Here is a 22,240-nt window from a genome sequence, read left to right as displayed (position 1 = left end):
GATATGTATCATACAAGGAACTGTAGGGCAAAACAGAACACACAAAATTGTTCTGTTTACCCTAGTGCTTACAGTTCCTTGTATGATTCTGAAAGCTTATTTGGTGTCACAGTATTTACATAAGGCTATCTGATTGGTTAACTCTTATCTATGAACTTGAATGGAATGTCTCTTATCTGTCATAAGAGTCGACCACATTGGCCCAATATTCTTCTTTAGTCTTTTCCTGTAATTCGGTCTTAGCTACTAGACTTCTGCTATTCTATCTTTCCAATTCCTTTGTTTTCTTAGCGCTGATTAAAACTATTGTGAAGCAACAAGCTTTATGCCTCTTTCCTGACTTCTGAAAGAGCTTTAGATCAATATACATCAAAATCTAACAATCTGGCACAGTCAGCAAGGATGGTTGTTAAGATTTTAGGACTCAGAAGAATTCAGACAAAATTTGACATTTTTTTAAGCAAGTTAACAAAGGGGGTAGAGCTTCCTCCAATTCCAAATTGTCTTAGAAAAATCGAATAGCTCTGGCTTCGATGCACCACTTGGTGGAAGCGTAGGAGTGAAGAAACTACTATACATGCAAATGAGGTGTGTCACATGAGATTGAATTAAGACAATGGTCGAAGTTGCGAAACCGCACTCTTAACCTGAATAAAACATCTCAGCTAGATAAAATTAATGAGAAAATTCAGATGACAAATACAAATGACTAAGTTTATTAAGAAGCCATTTGATAAGATCCAGAGAATGTTTGATGTGTGAGTTAAAGATACAACCACATGGTCAGGTTGATCGAATATGTGAGCAATTAAAAAGTTAACTGGGCGAGTAAATCTCCATATTAACCAGACGAGTGAAAAAAAACATGCTAAGTGTAATCAAATTGAAGTGCAGTGTGCGAAACTTAAGAGACCAACTGAAGCAGCATGAGAAAGCTCTGCAGGGATGTCAAAGGGATGGTCCTGCCAGAGATGCTTCTTCTGATGCTTTTCTTTAGGAAACAACCCCTGTATCAGAGAGTCCTCCAACACAGTGGTGCCATGTGAACTCTGAGGAATTACAGGATGGACGTGGCATGGACTCTTCAGCAGCTTCTAGCAGCTCAAGTGAGGATGACAATGATGAAACAATAAGATTGGCAGCTACTCTGTTCCAATAAAGACCAAGGGAGTGAAGACATACAAGACTGAAGATGGAACCTATGAAATGAGATTGACAGTGGATTATTGGGTTGCTAAACAATGCCTTATCGTAGCCGTCAACTATTGCCCAACCACTCAATAACCCCCTGATAGGCAACAGGTGCTCATACATCACTGTGACTTTGAATGAAGAACAACTGAAAGGGTTTGAAACTTTACAGGCGACATTAAGTACTGCACCTGCCTTAGGAATCCATTATATAGGTAAACCATTTACCCTATATGCCAATGAGAAAGATGGCTATGAAGGCAGTCTTAACTCAAGAACAGGGAGACCAGCAGTGTGCTGTTGGTTATTAAGGTCTGTACACTGATGGCTCTTCAATGATCGAGAGGGGAAGTGGCATGGCTCCTGGCACCTCTGAACCAGTGAACCTGGCAACAGGCATGACTGAAGACTCTGCTTTGAACCCCTAAGTTGGCAAAAGGAAGACCAGCTAATAACTACACCATTCTCGATAATCGTTTGGAGTTGATAATGACCTTGGAAACTTATGGAGACAAAGGGACTTTCTTACTGCTGTAGGAACCCCAACTGAGAATAGCTAAAGGGTACAGAACTCATTCTTTCAATACAATTGCCATCAGAATTTGTTGTATTAAAATGTAAAAGCCACTCCAAAGTGACTATAATGGAAAGACGTGGTAATTAATTCACAGATGAAATTGCGTAAAAGGCAGCACAGGAAGAAATAAAAGGAGTAAAAGTTTTAAGAAGTCAAAAGTTGGAAGAAGTACCGAGATCATATGAAGTAAACCTGAATTATGGAAACAAAGTTGAATTCCGTATCACAGCTGAACATACAAGACATTCGAGAAATGCAAGCTCAATGCTCTAACCAGGAAATGTGGTTCTGTATGGAAAATGGTGGGAGGTTAAACAGTGATGGAACATGGAGATATGGCACTAGTGGTAGATGCCAACTACATTGCTTCCATATCAGGCAGAGCAGATATATTCCCAAGGACACATTGGAGTGGAAAAGATAATCAACAGATTCTCCCAGTGGTGGTGGAATTCACAGTTCATGGCACAGTCCATGGTCTTTTTGGTGTCCATAACACCCAGAGTCATCAGTACAAGCCGAAAGAATGAATGGAAACATCAAAAAATGACTAAGAACTAGAATCAGAATCAGGTTTAGTATCACCGGCAAATGTTGTGAAATTACTTGTCTTTGCAGCAGCAGTACAATGCAATACACTATAATAGAAAAAATGTGAATTATAGTAAGCATATATAGTTAAAAGTAACTATATTAAATAGTTAAATTAATTAAGTAGTGCAAAATAAAAATTTTAAAAATAGTGAGGTAGTGTTCATAGCCTCAACATCCATTCAGAAACTAAATTACAAAAGGGAAGCAGTTGTTCCTAAATTGTACAGTGTGGTTCTTCAGGCTCCTGTACTTCTTTCCTGATGATAGCAATGAGAAGGGTGTCTTTAATGATGAATGCTGCCTTTATGAGGCATCATTCCTTGGGGATGTCCTGGATACTACAGAGGCTAGTAACTATGATGGAGCTGACTAAGTGTACAACTCTCTGTAGCTTATTTTGATCTTGTGCAGTAGCCTCCCCCCCCCCCCGCCCCCCACCGAACACCCATACCTCAAGTATTATAAGGAAGGTGTACCATGGCCTATGGCTCTTCCTATGGTCTTATGGAGTAGCAAAGCAACCCCAAAAAAAGAAAACTAAACTAAGTCTGTTTGAAGTGATAACAGGGTGCCCCATCTCACTGCCGGGAGCTCTTGTCCTTTGAGAGCCTGATACACACATTATGCAGACAGTTTAATTTACTGTGTGAAATTAACCCAAGCTGTCCAGTCTGCCCTTTAACAGGTTTCTGCTGCTTGGAGGGATCCAACAGAGGACAAGAGACTTATAAATAAGTTATGGATGCATGGAGTCAGAGAAGGTGTATTGGTATAGATAGTGGATAGGTTAACCAATAGAAGGCAGAGAGATGGCATAAGTGTTTCTTCAGTTGGCAGTCAGTGATAAATGGGGTGCTACAGGGATCAGTGCTGGGCCCGCAGCTGTTCACCATTTACATTGATGATCTGGGAGAGTGTAGTGTAGCAAAATTTACTGATGACACGAAACTGAGTGGAAAAGCAAATTGTACAGAGGATGTGGAGAGTCTACAGAGGGATACAGATAGGTTAAGTGAGTGGGCCAAGGTCTGGCAGATGGAATACAACACTGGTAAATGCAAGATCATCCATTTTGGAAGGAATAATGGAAGAGCAGATTATTATTTAAACGGTGAAAGATTGCAGCATGCTGTTATGCAGAGGGACTTGGGAGTGCTTGTTCATGAATTGCAAAAAGTTGGCTTGTAGATACAACAGGTTATTAAGAAGGCAAACGGAATGCTGGCCTTCATTGCTAGAGGGACTGAATTCAAGAGCAGGGAGGTCATGCTGCAACTATACAGGGCACTGGTGAGGCTGCACCTGGAATACTGTGTGCAATTCTGGTCGCCATAGTTGAGGAAGGATATACTGGCTTTGGAAGCAGTGCAGAGGAGGTTCACCAGGTTAATTCCAGGGATGAAGGGGTAAACCTATGAGGAGAGATTGAGTCACCTGCGACTATACTCTCTGGAATTCAGAAGAACGAGAGGGGATCTTATAGAAACACAAAATTTTGAAAGGGATAGGATAAGATAGATGTAGGGAAGTTGTTTCCTTTTCTTTTTAAATCTTTTTATTAGTTTTAAACAAACATAAATGAAACATGAATACAAAATGTTTGAGAGTACATAATTAATAGTTTAAATAGACATTCAGATATGTAATAATAAAAATATATAACCTCTCAAACCCAGAACAATAATGAACAAAGAAGTAAAAAGAAAAAAAAAGGAAAAACACCCCAAAAAAAGAAAAAAAAAACAAAAAAAAAACACTAACCAACATGGGCCATTGAATAATATTAAGTACATATACAGTAGTGCCAATAACTCCGAACCTCCATCCAATTGATTAAGGATAATATAAGTAAGGTTTAGGAAAAGACAATTCAGCTCATGTGAAAATGTTGAATAAAAGGTCTCCAAGTTTCTTCAAATTTAACTGTAGGTTCAAAAACCACACTTCTAATCTTTTCTAAACTCAAACAAGAAATAGTTTGAGAAAACCACTGAAATACAGTTGGAGGATTAATTTCTTTCCAATTCAATAATATAGATCTTCTAGCCATTGATGTAACAAATGCAATCATTCGTTGAGATGAAGCAGATAAACGATTATTATCCGTCATTGGTAAACCAAAAATTGCAGTAAGAGGATGCGGTTGAAAATTAATTTTTAAGACTTTTGAAATAATACTGAAGATATCTTTCCAATAATTTTGTAAACAAGGACAAGACGAGAACATATGAGTCAATGAAGCAGCATCAGAATGACACCTATCACAGGTTGAGTTAAGATGAGAGTAAAATCGAGCCAGTTTATCCTTAGACATATGAGCTCTATGTACAACCTTAAATTGTATTAGGGCATGTTTAGCACAAATAGAGGACGAATTTATCAATAATAAAATTTTTTCCCATTGCTCAGTAGATATAAGACAATGCAACTCTTCTTGCCATTCCTTCTTAATTTTTTCTGATACATCTAACTGTAAATTCATGATCATCTTATAAATGATGACTACTAAACCCTTTTGATAAGGATTAAGAGCTAAAATTCTATCTGTAATGTCCGATGGACATTCTTTCGAAAAAGACTAACTCATTATACAAAAAATTTCTAACTTGCAAATATCTAAAAAAATGGGTTTTAGGTAAATTATTAGATAGCTATTCAAAGGACATAATGTTATCATCCAGAAACAGATCATGAAAACATGTTATACCTTTTGTTTTCCATAAAAGAAAAGCTTGATCCATAGATGAAGGCCGAAAAAAATAATTAGATATTATAGGACATGATAAAATAAATTTATTCAAACCAAAAAATTTACGAAATTGAAACCAAATTCGTAATGTATATCTGACTATAGGATTAGTTATCGGTTTATTCAATTTGAATGAAGTAAAAGGAAGTGAAGATCCTAAGACTGAAATCAATGACAAATCTTGCACAGATTTACATTCCAAATTTACCCATTGTGGGCAAGTAGCTATGGTCCATTCTTGTGTCCAGAATATTAAATACCATCTATTGACTGCCCAATAGTAAAATCTTAAGTTTGGTAAAGCCGAGCCGCCCTCCTTCTTAGGCTTCTGTAAATATTTTTTACCCAATCTAGGATTTTTGTTCTGCCACAAATAAGAAGATATTTTAGAGTCAATAGTATCAAAAAAAGCTTTAGGAATAAAAATTGGTAATACTTGAAATAAATATAAGAATTTAGGTAGTATCATCATCTTAATAGCATTAACTCTACCAACCAATGACAAAGATAGTGGAGACCACCTAATAGCAAGTTGCTTAATTTGATCAATTAAAGGTAAAAAGTTAACTTAAATAGATCTTTATGTTTTTTAGTAATTTTAATACCTAGGTAAGTAAAATAATCTGTAACAATTTTATATGGTAAATCTTTATAAATTGGAACTTGCATATTTAATGGAAATAGTTCACTCTTGTTAAAATTCAATTTATAACCAGAAAAATTACTAAATTGAGCAAGCAAAGACGAAATAGCAGGGATAGATTTTTCAGGGTCAGATATATATAATAACAAATCATCAGCGTACAATGATACTTTATATGTCCTCTCCCCACGGATAATACCCAGAATATTAGGTGATTCCTGAATAGCTATAGCCAACGGTTCTAAAGCAATGTCAAATAGTAAAGGACTTAAAGGGCAACCTTGCCTCGTACCACAAAATAACTGAAAAAAAGGGGATCTTTGATTATTGGTGAAAACCGAAGCTAAAGGTTTATGGTATATTAATTTAATCCGTGATATAAATTTTGAACTAAAGTTAAATTGTTGCATTGTAGTAAATAAATATGGCCATTCAACTCTGTCAAATGCTTTTTCAGCATCTAAAGATATAACACATTCTGGTATTTTAGATGAAGAAGTATAAATAATATTAATTAATTTTCTAATGTTAAAAGATGAATAGTGATTTTTAAAAAATCCAGTCTGATCTTCAGAAATAATTCGAGGTAATATATTTTCTAATCTAGTAGCCAAAATTTTACTGAAAATCTTAAAATCCGTATTTAATAAGGATATAGGTCGATAGGATGCACATTCAGAAGGGTCTTTATCTTTTTTAAGAATTAAAGAAATAGAAGCTTCATAAAAAGATTGTGGTAGTTTACCTACAATTAATACATCTTCAAAAATTTGACAAAGCCAAGGAGAATGTATAGAAGAAAAAGATTTTAAAAATTCTACAGGAAAACCATCTGGACCAGAAGCTTTACCAGAATTCATTAAAGAAATTGTGGTGACCCATTTCCTGGCACATCCGAACCAGCTCACAATTAGATAGCCTACGAGGGTTTGCGAGCATGGAGCTTTGGAGCCTCTGTGCCACGGGGGGGGGGGGGGGCAGGTTGAGGGAGGCTTAAAAGTGAGGCTGAAGATTTCGAATAAAGTTTTTCCTTCGACTGCAGTTACCGACTCCGTGTCATAATTTTAGCACTGCATGTAGCTACAATTGGTGACCCCGACGGTCCAAACAATTTTTGGACCAGAAATGACCGACGCTGCCTCTGTTCATGCAGTTTCACTGAAACTGCCGGGTTTCTGGACACAGCGACCGAACCTATGGTTCCAGCAAGCCGAAGCCCAATTCCACGTTCGCCAGATCACCTCAGAAGACACCCGCTACTACTACGTGGTGAGCTCCCTCGACCAGGACACAGCGGCCCAGGTCGCGGAGTTCGTACAGTCGCCCCCGGTAGACGGCAAGTACACGGAATTCAAAGCCCTGTTCCTCAGGACTTTCGGACTCTCACGGCGCGAGCGGGCTGCCTGTTTGCTGCACCTGGATGGCTTGGGAGACAGACCTCCATCGGCTTTAATGAATGAGATGTTGTCTCTGGCCGGAGGACACACACCCTGCCTCATGTTTGAGCAGGCATTCCTGGAGCAGCTGCCCAAGGACATACGCCTGCTGCTGTCCGACGCGGATTTCAGTGACCCCCGGAAGGTGGCAGCCCGGGCGGACTTGCTGTGGAACGCCAAAAAGGTGAGCGGGGCGTCCATCGCACGGATCTCCCAGCCACGCTCCCGGCCGCAAAGCCCGCCAACCCCCGGCCCAGTGAACACTGGTGCTTCTACCACCAGCAGTGGGGCGCAGAAGCCCGCCGTTGTCGCCCGCCCTGCAAGTTCCCGGGAAATGCCAGGGCCAGCCGCCGCTGATGGCTACGGCGGCTGGCCATCGGGATAGCCTCCTGTATGTGTGGGATAGAAGGTCGGGACGCCAGTTTTTGGTCGATACTGGTGCCGAGATCAGTGTTTTACCTCCGAAGAGTTACGACACCCGCAGCAGGGCACCGGGTCCCCCCCTGAGGGCCGTGAACGGCAGCACAGTAAGGACCTATGGCGCCTGTCAGGTGCAGCTACAGTTCGGCTCCAGCCAGTTCACTTGGGACTTTACACTGGCCGCCGTAGCCCAACCGCTTCTGGGTGCGGATTTTTTGCGGGCTCACAGCCTACTGGTCGACCTGCCCAGGAAGAGACTGGTACACGCCGAGACCTTTCAGACGTTCTCTCTGGGTGCAGCCCAGTTGCCAGCCCCTCACCTCGGCTCCATCACGCTGTCCGACAACGACTTCACCAGGGTCCTGGCGGATTTCCCATCGGTTCTGGCACCGCAGTTCACAGCGGCCATGCCCCGACACGGCGTACAGCACCACATCCCGACCCAGGGACCACCCCTCCACGCCCGCGCGCAGCAGCTTCCCCCGGACAAGCTCCGACTGGTGAAGGAGGAGTTCCAGAGGATGGAGGAATTGGGGATCATCTGGCGGTCCGACAGCCCATGGGTCTGCCCCCTGCACATGGTGCCCAAAGCGACGGGAGGCTGGAGACCGTGCGGCAACTACCGCAGGCTGAATGAGGCTACCACACCGGACCGCTACCCTGTGCCGCACATTCAGGACTTTGCAGCAAACCTGCACGGTGCACGGATCTTCTCCAAGGTAGACCTCGTCCGAGGGTACCATCAAATCCCGATGCATCCTGACGACATCCCCAAAACGGCTCTCATCACCCCGTTTAGCCTTTTCGAGTTCCTCCGCATGCCGTTCGGCCTGAAGAATGCCGCACAGACGTTCCAGCGGCTAATGGACGTGGTGGGACGGGACCTGGACTTTGCGTTCATCTATTTGGATGACATCCTCATAGCCAGCAGCAGTCGTCAGGAGCATCTGTCCCACCTCCGTCAACTCTGTGCACGACTGAGTGAGTACGGTCTTACAATCAACCCCGCCAAATGCCAGTTCGGACTCGATACCATTGACTTCCTGGGCCACAGGATTACTAAAGACGGAGCAACCCCTCTGCCCGCTAAGGTAGATGCGGTCCGCCACTTACCCGACCCACCACGATCAAAGGCCTTCAGGAATTCGTAGGTATGGTCAATTTCTACCACCGCTTCCTCCCTTCAGCTGCCCGGATCATGCGCCCCCTGTTCGCCCTGATGTCGGGTCCGAGCAAGGACATTACCTGGGACGAGGAGTCCGCCGCCGCTTTCGTTCAAACGAAGGAAGCTTTGGCGAACGCCGCAATGCTAGTACATCCCAGAATGGACGCCCCTACCGCCCTCACAGTGGACGCATCTAACACGGCAGTCGGTGGGGTGCTGGAGCAACTCATCGCAGGTCGCTGGCAACCACTGGCATTTTTCAGCAAACACCTGTGGCCACCCGAGCTCAAGTACAGTGCTTTCGACCGGGAACTGTTGGCGCTCTACCTGGCAATCCGGCATTTCAGGTACTTCCTAGAAGGTTGGCACTTCACCGCGTTCACGGACCACAAACCGCTTACCTTTGCGTTTACAAAAGCGTCCGACCCCTGGTCGTCCTGCCAGCAACGCCACCTGTCCTACATCTCTGAATACACGATGGATGTCCGGCACGTCTCGGGTAAGGACAATGTCATGGCGGATGCGCTCTCTCGCCCTACCGTTCATGCCCTTTCCCAAGGGGTAGACTTTGAGGCACTGGCAGAGGCACAGCAGGCAGATGAGGAGATTCCAAGTTACAGAACCGCAGTCTCCGGTTTGCAGCTCCAGGACCTCCCCATGGGCCCGGGTGAGAGGACCCTACTCTGTGACGTCGCCACCGGCCAGCCCCGTCCCGTCGTCCCGACAGCCTGGCGGCACCGTGTTTTCGACTCCATTCATAACTTGGCGCATCCCTCCATCCGGACAACTTTCCGGATGGTTTCCAGCAGGTTCGTTTGGCACGGACTCCGCAAACAGGTCAGTGAATGGGCCAAAACATGCATGCACTGCCAGACGGCCAAGGTGCAGCGGCACACCAAAGCCACACCGCAGCAGTTCCATCCTGCCCACCGGCGTTTCGACCACATTCATGTGGATATCGTGGGGCCCCTGCCAGTGTCGCGCGGAGCACGGCACCTCCTGACTATCATGGACCGGTTCACAAGATGGCCAGAGGCGGTCCCTCTCACCGACACCACCTCCGAATCTTGCGCCCAAGCCCTGATCACCACCTGGATATCTCGCTTTGGTGTACCGGCCCACATTACCTCCGACAGAGGCGCCCAGTTCACCTCCAGCCTGTGGTCAGCTATGGCCAGCCTTTTGGGGACTCAGCTGCACCACACCACTGCCTACCACCCACCCACAGTCGAACGGGCTAGTGGAGCGTTTCCACCGTCACCTGAAGTCGGCCCTCATGGCCCGCCTGCGAGGAGCCAACTGGGCGGACGAGCTTCCCTGGGTCCTACTCGGCATCCGCACAGCGCCCAAGGACGACCTGCATGCCTCGTCGGCCGAGTTGATATACGGCGCGCCCCTGGTCGTCCCCGGGGAGTTCCTACCAGCCCCACGGGGGCAAGAGGAAGATCCCGCAGCAGTCCTGGGCAGACTACGCGAGAAGCTCGGTAACCTGGCCCCCATACCCACTTCACAGCACAGGCGGAACCCGACCTGCGTACCCAAAGACCTGCAGAACTGTAAGTTTGTGTTTGTACGAAGGGGCGGGCATCGGCCACCGCTGCAGCGGCCATACGAGGGGCCGTTTATGGTGCACCGGAACAACGGGTCCACGTTCGTGCTGGACGTTGGGGGGAAAGAGGAGGTTTTCACGGTGGACTGCCTCAAACCGGCCCATGTGGACCTGGCGCAACCAGCCGAGTTTCCGGCACCTCGGCACAGTGGCCGACCTCCCAAGCAGGTTCCGGCTCAGACTGTGGACATTGGGGGGTGTATCGCCAGTTCTGGGGGGGGGGGGGGGTTATGTGGCGACCCAGTTCCTGGCACATCCGAACCGGCTCACAATTAGATAGCCTACGGGGGTTTGCGAGCACGGAGCTTTGGAGCCTCTGCGCCACAGGGGGCAGGTTGAGGGAGGCTTAAAAGTGAGGCTGAAGATTTCGAATAAAGTTTTTCCTTCGACTGCAGTTACCGACTCCGTGTCGTAATTTTAGCGCTGCATGTAGCACACCGCTACAAAATAGCCTTTTCTATTTCAGATTCCGTAATAGGTGTATCTAAAATTACATTATCCTCAACAGTTACTTTTGGAATATTCAATTTCCTTAAAAATCCGTTTATTATAGAAGAGTCCTTAGTGAATTCTGATTGATATAAGGAGTTATAAAAATCTTGAAAGGCTCTATTTATCTCTTTGTGATCGATCGTCAGAGTACCATCTTGTTTACGAATTCTAGTAATCTGTCGTTTATCCGAAACAATTTTCAATTGGTTAGCCAATAATTTACCAGACTTATCTCCATGCATATAGAATTGAGTTTTTGATTTAATTAACTGACTTTCAATCGAAGAGGATAATAATAAACTATGTTCCATTTGAAGTTCCACTCTTTCTTTATAAAGTTCTTTATTAGGAGTCATTGAATAAATTTTATCAATTGCTTTGATTTTATCAACTAATGTTAATATTTTAGAATTAGTTTGTTTCCTAACTCCAGCAGAGTATGAAATAATCTGTCCACGAATACATGCTTTAAAAGTATCCCACAAAGTTCCACTAGAGATCTCTACTGTAGAATTTGTTGCGAAAAACAAATCAATTTGTTGTTTAATAAAGTTAACAAAATCTAAATCCTGCAATAAAATAGGATTAAACCTCCAAAATTTAGTATTGATATATGAATCCATTATTTTAATAGATAACTTCAGAGGTGCATAGTCAGATATGGTAATACAGTCATATTTACAATCAGTAACGTCTGTGAGTAAATGGTGATCAATGAAAAAGTAATCAATTCTTGAGTAATTATGATAAACGTGGGAAAAGTATGAAAACTCTTTGTCATTAGGGTGAAGAAAACACCAAATTTCACAAATAGCTGAATCAATCATAAAAGAGTTAATAAGAGAAGCCGATTTATTCGGAAGAGTTTGGGTAGGCTTGGATCTATCCATCACAGGGTTTAAACAACAGTTAAAATCCCCACCCATTATCAGTCTATATTGATTCAGATTAGGAAAAGATGTAAATAAGCATTTAAAAAATTCAGGACAATCAGTATTTGGAGCATAAACGTTAACTAAAACAACGTTTTGATTGAAAAGTAGACCAGTAATAAGCAAAAATCTACCTTGTGGATCTGAAATTGTTTCATGATGTATAAAAGAAGTTGATGAGTCTATAAAAATAGAAACACCTCTTACTTTGGCTTGCGAATTTGCGTGATACTGTTGGCCCTTCCAAAACCTAAAAAAACGTTGACTATCCACCTTCCTTACATGAGTCTCCTGCACAAAAATAACATTAGCATTCATTCTATGGAATATTTTGAATATTTTTTTCCGTTGGATCGGATGATTTAAACCATTAGTATTCCAAGAAACAAAATTAATAATCCTATCCATATTGACAATATTTATTACAGTTAACACATAAGTTTAAAAAAAAAGTGAACTCATGAACCCGGAAGAAGGAAGTAAGTTCAAGGAGAAACCGGAAGTCACGGCACTGCAACCATTTTTGTAGTTTCATATAGGCCTATGAAATAAAACTATGCAAAAAGCAAGCAAAAAGAAAAAAAAGAAAAAGAAAAATCCCCCTCCCTCCACCCTCGAAACCCCAGGAAAAAAGCCAAAAAGAGGCAAGCAGGCAATCTAATACTAAAATTACCCCCGTGTCTCAAGACGGCAACTCAGACAAAAAAAATTGAAAAAAAATACAAACAACCCATATTATAGAAAAGGATTCATATAATAAAAGTTAAAATATAAAATTAGTATTATATATATATATATATATAAAACAAAAGGGTTAAAAAATTAAATTGATAAAACCCATAAATAAATACTACTAAAATAGAATTTTAAATGAGAGTTTAAAACTTTCAAACTCATCAAAACCAATATGACGTTCCAGGCACTAAAGTCTGTCGGGAAGAAGAAACGCCATTTTATTATTATTTTTTTTAAATCTTAATATTTAAATGTTAAAAATATAAAAAAAGCTTATACAAACTTAAAAAAGGAACCCTAATCAGTTATTTTCAAGGTTAATAGATCAGTAAAATATAAAAAAAATCAAAAAATCAGAATAGACCAAAAAAAAAGAGAACTTTTACAATATATAAAAAATACATGTCAGCCATACCTAAAAAAAAACCATCATTCTGTAAGAGATCGATGTTTATAGACTAATTACTACATTAGTCAATGCAATAGAGTGTCATTGTTCCAAAAAACTTTGAGCGTCCGCTGGAGATTTAAACAGCCGAGCAGTTCCGTCTCCAGAAGCAACTCTCAGATGTGCTGGAAATAACAACGCTTGCTTGTAGCCTTCCTGGTGAAATTTAGACATAACTGGTCTAAAAGCCATTCTTGCCCTTAAAACTTCAGGGCTATAATCTTCCAAAATACAAAATTTGAATTCTTGAAAGTTAATCATACCCTTTTTTCGAGCGGCTCGAATCAGTCGCTCTTTGATATGAGGGTAATGGATCCGGAGAATTACATGCCGTGGTTTGTCTGAATCAGAATGATACCGAGTTACGTGAGCACGATCGATTATTGGAGGAGAGTCCAGAGCTTCTGAACCAAAGACATCCATTAGAAGTTTAGAAAAGACAACGGTAAGATCACCGCTCTCAAACTTTTCCGGAATCCCAATTAGCCGAAGATTTTGTCTTCGAGAGCGATTTTCAAGATCAATAATTTTAGATTTATAACGATCCATCTGTTGAGAAGTCGAAGCTTGCTCTTGTTTCAAAGTTTCGATAATATGTTCTTTCTTCCGAGCGGCTTCTTCAAGTACCAAAGTACTTGCTTGTTGTTTTTGTAGTTCCAGTGAAAGCGTTTTAAGTTCTCCTTTGAATGATTTTAAACGCTCATCAAACGCAAAAAGCTGTTCAGTAATTTTTCTCTCCAGACCCGCAAATCTATCTTCTATAAGCTTTACAATAGTTTCTAAAGTTATCGGTTCTTTCGTCTGTTTCAATTCTTTTGCTTTAGACATTTCAGCAAGTTGAAAATAGATTGAATAGTTAAAAAGAAAAATTCTATATATTTAAACCCCTTTAGAATAAGTAAAAAAGATCATTTAAGGGGTGTTTGTAGGTTAAAAAGACGTAAAAGGTTTGGAGCAAAGCCAAAAGCGGTTTACTCCATAAGAGCCATCTTGAGACCTCCTGGGAAGTTGTTTCCATTGGTAGGTGAGAATAGAACTAGGGGACATTGCCTCAAGATTCAGGGGGGGAAGATTTAGGATGGAGATGACGAGAAACTGTTTTTCCCAGAGAATGGTGAATCTGTGAAATTTTCTGCCCAGGAAAGCAGTTGAGGCTTACTCACTAAATATACTTAAGAAACAGTTACGTTTCCTAGTTGTCACAGTACATATATGCAATTGCTCAGTTTTACCTTAGTGGTTACTGTTCTTGGTATGATTTTCAAGCTTCTCTAGTGTCGCATTCATTATATAGGGGCTATCTGATTGGTTAACTCTTAACTACAAATTTGAATGGATTGTCCCTTACCTGTGGTAAAAGAGTTGATCATGTTGGCCCACCATCTTTCCTTAATCTGTTCCTGTTCTTCGTTCTTACTTATTAAACTTTCACTAATCTACCTTTCCAATTCTTCTGTTTTCTCAGCAGATAATAAAAATAATAGTGAAGGGTTAAGTTTTATGCATCTTCCTTGACTTCCAAAAGAACCTTGGATCAAAAAAAAATCACAATCCAACACAATTATATACCAAGACACTCAAAAGGAGGCTGTTTGATACTTAAGTATTTCAATGCAGGAACAAATATGGCAATAAGAATTAAAAGGCACAAAACTGGAAAATAGGATGAAAATTTTTGGGGGAAAAATAAGGAAATTTTGCAATAAAAATGTTGCTTTCTTGATTAAACCTTGTATGGCATTGATATATTTCAAATAATTAACTTCATGTTATTTTTACATGCTTACTGGTCAGATCTTCAGAGGACAGTTGATGTAACTGCACGACTCTTCCTTTCCATTTATTTATTTTTGATCTAGGCAAGCCAGCATTCATTGCCCATCCCTACTTTTGCTTGAGAAGGTGGCTTCTTGAACTGCTGTTGTGTTTCTAATTGACCTACTTGCATTGTGCTATTGGGACAGGGCTTCCAAGACCTTATGAATATGTTATAATGTAAATACTTTGGGAATAAAAAGAAACCTGGTTAAAGCTGAAGTGTAGGATCAAGGCATTTTAACCTCTGGAAAGACTTGACTATCTGGAAATGTTCCATTTGGAGCAGTGCTTCCCAAACTTCCCAAACATGGACCTCTTGGTTACATCAGTATTATTAAAGATGGTAAAAATTATGAAGGGGTTTGATCAACTATTAGGGGAGAAACTGCTTCCAGTGATACAGTGAAAACTAAAGAGCAAAGATTTGAAAAGATTAGCAGAGAGGAGAAACTTCTTTACTCTGAATTGTAATGATTAGAAACATACAAGTACGAAAATGGTATTGCAAGCCAATTAAAAAATGAACTTTCATAAGGAAAATAGAACTATAAAAAAAATCCATAAAAATGAGGAAACTGTGGAGTGAGATTAATCAGCCGTTCCTTCAGACAACTGACATGAGCAAAATGTGCTAATATATCATTGTATGATATGAAAATGATGTATTCAATAAGATCCATCATCAGATCTGAACATTAACACACACATTCGTTATCTAGTAAGCACAGGACTAGGGCCCTTTGGACCACCGTGTCTGTGCTGATTCAAACAAATCCTATCGACCTGCACATGGCCTGTAACCCTACCTTCCCTGACTGTTGAGGTAACTGAATAAATGGCGCTGAAATGCTGCAATCGTATCTTCAAGTTCATTATACTTGATGACAACATTTGCAGCAATCACAATGTACCTTTTGCACAGTACCACGGTAATTTTATGTACTGTACAGCACTGCTGCCGCAAGCAAAAAAAAAACAAATTTTGTGACATACATGAGTAATTCTGATATGGGCCTCTACTGTGGGCTGGGAGTGGGAAGGGAGCAGGGAGAGAGGAATTATGGTTGGAAAAAGGGGAAGCGAGTGGGAAGCACCAGAGAGACAGAGATCAATAAACCAGTTGCTTTGAATCTAATGACTTTCCCTGGTGTCTCAGGTCTGGGTGTGTCTGCACCCATTCCACCCCCCCACCCTGGACCTTCTTTGCTGCCAGGTGTCCCACATCTCTCATGCAATGCTCCACCCTTGCCATTTCCAACACACTTTGCCCCCACCAGATATGCAAACTTGTGCTCTGTTCCATTTTGACAAATGCAGTACTGTATGAAAGTCTTAGCCTTATTACTATGTGCCTAAGACTTTTGCACAGTACTGTATATAAAATAAATTAAATAAGTAGTCCAAAAAGAGAGGGAAAAATACTGAAATAGTGTTCATGGGTTCATTGTCTCTTTGGAAATCTAATGGCAGAGGGGAAGAAGCAGTTCTTGAAACACTTGAGTGTGTGTCTTCAGGCTCCTATACCACCTTCTCAATGGCAGCAATGAGAAGTGGGCATGTTCTGGGAGACAGGAGCCCCCTGAATGATGGATGCCACCTTTTTGAGTCATTGCCTTTTTGAAAATGTCCTGGATGCCAGGGAGGCTAGTGCCCTTGATAGAGCTGGCTGACCTTACAACCTTCCGCAGATCTTTCCAGTCCTGTGCAATAGTTCCTCTACACCTGACAGCGATGGTACCAGTTAGAATGCTCTCCACGGCATAAAATTTTGCAAGTATATTTACTGACATATTAATTCTCCTCAAATTCCTAATGAAATATAGCCACTGCTGTGCCTTCTTTGTAACTGCATCAATAGATAGATCCAGGTCCAGGATAGATCCTCATAAATATTGACACACAGGAACTTGAGTGGTCCTATTGTGGCAATAGAGAAATTGCAATTGGTCCAGGCCCTTGCTTAGACAGGAGTTGATTTGAGCCATGACCAACCTCTCGAAGTACTTCAACCAAGAGGTAATGTTACAGCTATATAGGACCCTGGTCAGACCCCACTTGGAGTACTGTGCTCAGTTCTGGTCACCTCACTACAGGAAGGATGTGAAACGAGAGAAAGAGTGCAGAGGAGATTTATAAGGATGTTGCCTGGATTGGGGAGCATACCTTATGAGAACAGGTTGAATGAACTTGGCCTTTGGAGCGACAGAGAATGAGAGGTGACCTGATAGAGATGTATAAGATGATGAGAGGAATTGATCATGTGGATAGTCAGAGGCTTTTTCTCAGGGCTGCAATGGCTAACATGAGAAGGGACAATTTTCAGGTGCTTGGTAATAGGTACAGTGGAGATGTCAGGGGTAAGTTGTTTTTTTTTCATGCAGAGAGTAGTGAGTGCGTGGAATGGGCTGTTGGCAACGGTGGTGGAGGCGGAAACAATAGGATCTTTTAAGAGACTCTTGGACAAGTATATGGAGCTTAGAAAAATAGAGGGCTATGGGTAACCCTAGGTAATTTCTAAAGTAAATACATGTTCAGCACAGCATTGTGGGCCGAAGGGCCTGTATTGTGCTATAGGTTTTCTATGTTTCTTTAACAGTAGATATGAGTACCACTGGGTGATAGTCATTCAGGAGCTCACTATAGTCTTGTCATGCACTGGTATGACTGCCACCCTTTTGAAGCCGGTGGGAACCTCCAACTGCAGCAGTGAGACATTCAAGATGTTTGTGAACACTCCCGCCAGTTCGTTGGCATAGATTTTCAGAGCTCTACCCAGGTACACCATTAGGGCTCAATAAGGGTTCACCCTCTTGAAAGATATTCTGATGTCAGCCTTTGAGTCAGAGATCAAAGAGTCAACAGATGCTGCAGGCATTCGCACAGGCATAGCTTTATTCCCCCTTTCAAAGTGTGCATAAAAGGTGTTGAGCTCATCTGGGAGTGAAATAGCACACCACTCATGATGTTAGGCTTCATTTTGTAGGAAGTAATGACCTGCAAACCCTGCCAGAGCAGGTGCATCCGATTCTGTCCAGACTAGTGAACTTCTAGATCAATTACAAATCAGTTAGGTGGACTTTAATCTGGACTATATTGAGATGATATCCTTTTTTGTGGGGAGGGGGGGGGGTCAGATGCAAGAGGAAAGTAAATTGCAGGATCTTTCGGAGCATTGACGTACAGGGATATCTTGGAGTTCAAGTTCAGAACAGTACATTAAAGTTCTCCAATGACCTGCTACAGTTGTTCTCCTATGATAATGGCGATGACTCAATGGGACACAAACCTGTGCTCTGAATTTGACTTCACAATTCAACATTGAATGAACTTTGCACTGATTTGCAGATTGGCATTTCCTTCAACTTTTGTTTTTAAAATATCATTAACCCAAGAGCAATATTTCAATTCATTTGCATTCAATAGCATTATTCTGCCATTTAGATAAACTGCCCAAAGTCATGTCCTCCAAAACTATTCCCTTGCTAGCTTCTATGCATGTAGTTGTCACAGATCAAGTTTAAAGCAGTTCTAAAATTCATCTGTGGGGCTCTCCAGACAGAAAACCTCACACTCTAGTTGGGGAAAACACTTCCATTTCTTTGCTAAACTACAGTTGGCTTCTTATACATTCCCAAGATTCATCCTCAATCTCAGATATACAAAATCCTTTCAGGCGAGATGTTCCTTTCATTACCTTCTAATTATTTATGCCACTAGAAGGTTTAATCAAATATGTCAACAAGCATTATTATATTCTTAGCACTAATTTTGTTTCTATTTAGTGCCATGTCAAAATACCTAAAATGCTGCAGATTTACTGCACATTTTAATACAATAAATAATTTAGCCTTTCATTTAACTTCCTGTTTGTTGAATGTTTGTAGCTATATAATAAATGACAAACTTACAAATTATCTATTGAAGAGATAGCACTTTGGCATATACCAGAAAAGGATAAAACGTAGTACAAATCCAAGATTTCTCTAATCATTTTGCAACTGACAAATTAACAATAAGTAATTTTCCGCAACTAATTGTGATTATCACCACATTAAAATCAAGTTGCAAATTATTTAGTTGTTGAACGGAGATAAATGATTAGGAATTTTGTGCACAATGAATACAAACAAAGAAACTGTTACACTGATGCTAGGCAATCTGTACATCTGTAGCAGTACTGGAATTATCAGCTCTGTAGTCTTTACAATGAGATACAAAGAAATTCTAATGAAAATCAATTGAAATAGGCCAGGTCTGTAATTCATTGAATATTTTCAACAAAGAATGATAGGTTAATTTTTTGGTTAAAAATTTAATGTAGTTCTGAATCCATTGATTTTAGATGAAGCATAAACCTAATACTTGGACAATAATATATATAGCAACAGCAGCAATATGCCACAAGGTCTCTGCAGGATGATCCACCATTCATTAAAATCATGGCTACATTCTCATCCATTCTCAGTCTCCTTTAATCCTCTTGCTTATCGCAAATCTGTTCAACTCTACTTCAACATCCTTCAAGGAGCATCCCAAAGACTCATAACTCTCTATGAAAAGAAACTTTCACCTCATTTCAACCTTAAGAGGCCAAGAACTTACTTTTCAACAGCAACCACTTCTGGGCTCTGCAATATAAACATCCTTTCCACTTCATCCTGTCAAGACCCTTGAGGATCTAATATGTTTCGATTAAGTTGCCTCTCACTTTTTAAAAACTCTATTGGATACAAGCCCTGTTTTTCTCATCTTCCTGATAATATCTAATTATTTCTAGTATCAGTCCAGTAAATTCTCTGCTTTTTCTAACACATTTACATCCTTCCATAAATAAAGAAACCTTCTGTACACAAAACCAAAGAAGCCCTACATCAGAAACATGACCTGTACTTTTGCATTCATTTCTCTTTGCAATACACAGAAGCATTCTATTAGCTTTCCTTACAGCTTGCAGTATTTGTGTATTATGTACTAGGATACTTAGGCTCAGATCCTAGGCTTCTCTGAACTCTGCAATCTCTCACCATTTATCTAAATTCCTTTGCAGCCTCCTTGTATTGATTCATAACTTACTTTCCTACCTAACTTTGTGTTATCAGCAAAATTAGTAATTATAATTCTAGTACTTTCATGCTTGTCATTCAATTGATTAATGCCCCTAGTACTGATCACAGTGGCATATCACTTGGTTACATCCCATCACAACTAAAAGACACATTTTTTTCTTTGCTCTCCAATATTCTATCAGAGCAATACCATGAGAATTATATTCATCAATAACTTTTAGTGGCAAACCTGATCAAATGTCTTCTGAAAATCGTTTAGTATGTTCATCATATAATAATTAAAACAATAAAACTGTGATGTTATTCATTCTTTTCTTCTGTTCTTACATGTATTACCCAAAATGCCAATGTTAAATTTAAAGAAATCATAGTGTAGTGTTCAACTATTTTGCTTAAAGGTGGGTATTTTAAACTACATTGGCATAATGTTCCATGCTACTTATCACAACAGAAGCGCAAATTTATCAAGAGTGCTTCATTTTCAAACTGCAAGTGCAATAGATGGGGGGGGGGGGGGTTAAGAAAAATCACAAGAAGAAATCAGTAAAAGTGGAAAGTAAATGGAAACACAAACAAAACAACAAAAGCAATGATGAATTTGAAAAGAATAACAAGCACCACAGTCAATAAGGATTCATGAACTTCAGGCTGTGGGCTTTTGTTTCTATTTCCAGAATTTAAAAGCCTGGATTATTGAGATTGCTGTAAGTGCTTTGAGTTAGAGACTGAAATTTACCAGGAGACTCTCAGATGGAGGTCTGCTCATGGATCAACACATTTTATGTACGTATTTTATGAATATCCACAGATTACAATCTTAACTATCTCAGATAATGCACCAAATAACATTTCAAACAACATGTCATTGCTTTAGGACTCAAAATATAATTTAAATGTTGTGAATTATGCTCTTCTACAATGGAAACACCAGCATATAAATTGGCTTCTGCTGAGTGTGATGCCTTATCCAATTAAAATACTTTAAAAAATCCACGGAGTTTCAAAACATTCCTATTTACACAAATATAATCTATTCCTAAAAGTAAAACAAAAATGGACTGTAGTTGTTTTTCCAATTACTTTACTCTCCTTTGCCATACAAATTAAGTGTGCCTGGATTGGTATCCAATCTGTTTTTAAAGCACGACTCCACCATGTTCTCTTGCTCTTGGTCAAGCTATTCACTGCATTCTAAAAGGTAGAGCACCTCTTCACTGAGGACAACCTTTCTGTGTTACATATTCCAACAATGTTCCCAGATTTCAATTTATCACTCTAAAGCTGCCATCCATTTCATTTCTCCAGTCGTCTTTCCCTTTAGGTCACTGGTCAATATTCCAGTAAGTGGATTAATAACTGTTGCTCATGTCTAAGTCAAGGTCACAATGAGAGTTTGGAGACCTCAAATCAGTGTCCTGTAAGAATTATGAACATTGTAACTGAAGTCAGACATGCTAGCCTTGACATACACGTGGAATTTGTTGAAAGTGGCAAAATATTATGATCTCAGATTTCTTTTAAAATATGAAATCCTAGGCTGTGCGGTATTCATTGCACAAGTATTCCAAGCATTTACAGAAGATGACAATGGTGCGATTGATTTAACATTCTAGAAAGCTTGTGTGGCATTTTCACATCCCTTCACTGTCAATATTACCACATCAATATTAAAATATGTTTGATACCATCCTTCCACTCCCCCAATATATACTGGGACATTTAGGAATTTATTGAGGACAGTACATCAAATGAATCTTTCAATTCCCTGAATTCCATGGTAATAAATGTTACTAATAGGAAGAGGATACCAAGAACTCTCACTAAAGATCTTTTTAGGGCTTTATGCTAAATGCTAGGCCACTTGTGATTTCTTTAATTTTGAAAGGAAATAGCATTTCATTAAGCAGTAATTTGTCCCACTTCACAATATGGCAAATGCATAAAAAAGCAATATTTCTTCAGAAATCAGTTTTGAAGGCTGGTTAATGAATATACATGATGGAAAAGACCCCAATTAAACTGCCACTGGAGTTCTGCCACCTTGCATAAACAAAGTTATCTAGACAGGGTCACATCTCACACGAAGATAGCAGACTGAAAATTAATTACCTCCGTGACATATGTCAAAACAAACTCTGAGGAGAATAGCATCCATTTGTAACCATGTGTTTTATCTAATTGTTAGTATGCAAAATCAGTATGCACAGGGTTCTAAATTTATTCATTTATGCAGAATCCCTCAGAGAAATAAAAAAAAATTAAGCTTGTTACCCTTTTTCTGCTTCCAGATGTTGGTAGGCTAAACAACACTTGTTTAGTGAGGCTGGAAATAAAGACTAAATGGAATTTTACTTCTTTTCGATGT

The 22,240-nt window shown here is 40.5% G+C and overlaps 1 protein-coding gene across 11 annotated transcripts in view; it reads right to left on the bottom strand.

Annotated features, from left to right (window-relative positions):
• Window positions 1–22,240, bottom strand: part of slc25a26 (solute carrier family 25 member 26) — a 252,743-nt gene that overhangs the window by 137,311 nt on the left and 93,192 nt on the right. The gene's annotated exons all lie outside the window — the stretch shown is intronic.

This window comes from Hypanus sabinus, chromosome 19 (assembly GCF_030144855.1).
Source record: "Hypanus sabinus isolate sHypSab1 chromosome 19, sHypSab1.hap1, whole genome shotgun sequence".
NCBI classification, from domain to species: domain Eukaryota; kingdom Metazoa; phylum Chordata; class Chondrichthyes; order Myliobatiformes; family Dasyatidae; genus Hypanus; species Hypanus sabinus.
This window is presented reverse-complemented; position numbering and strand designations above follow the sequence as displayed.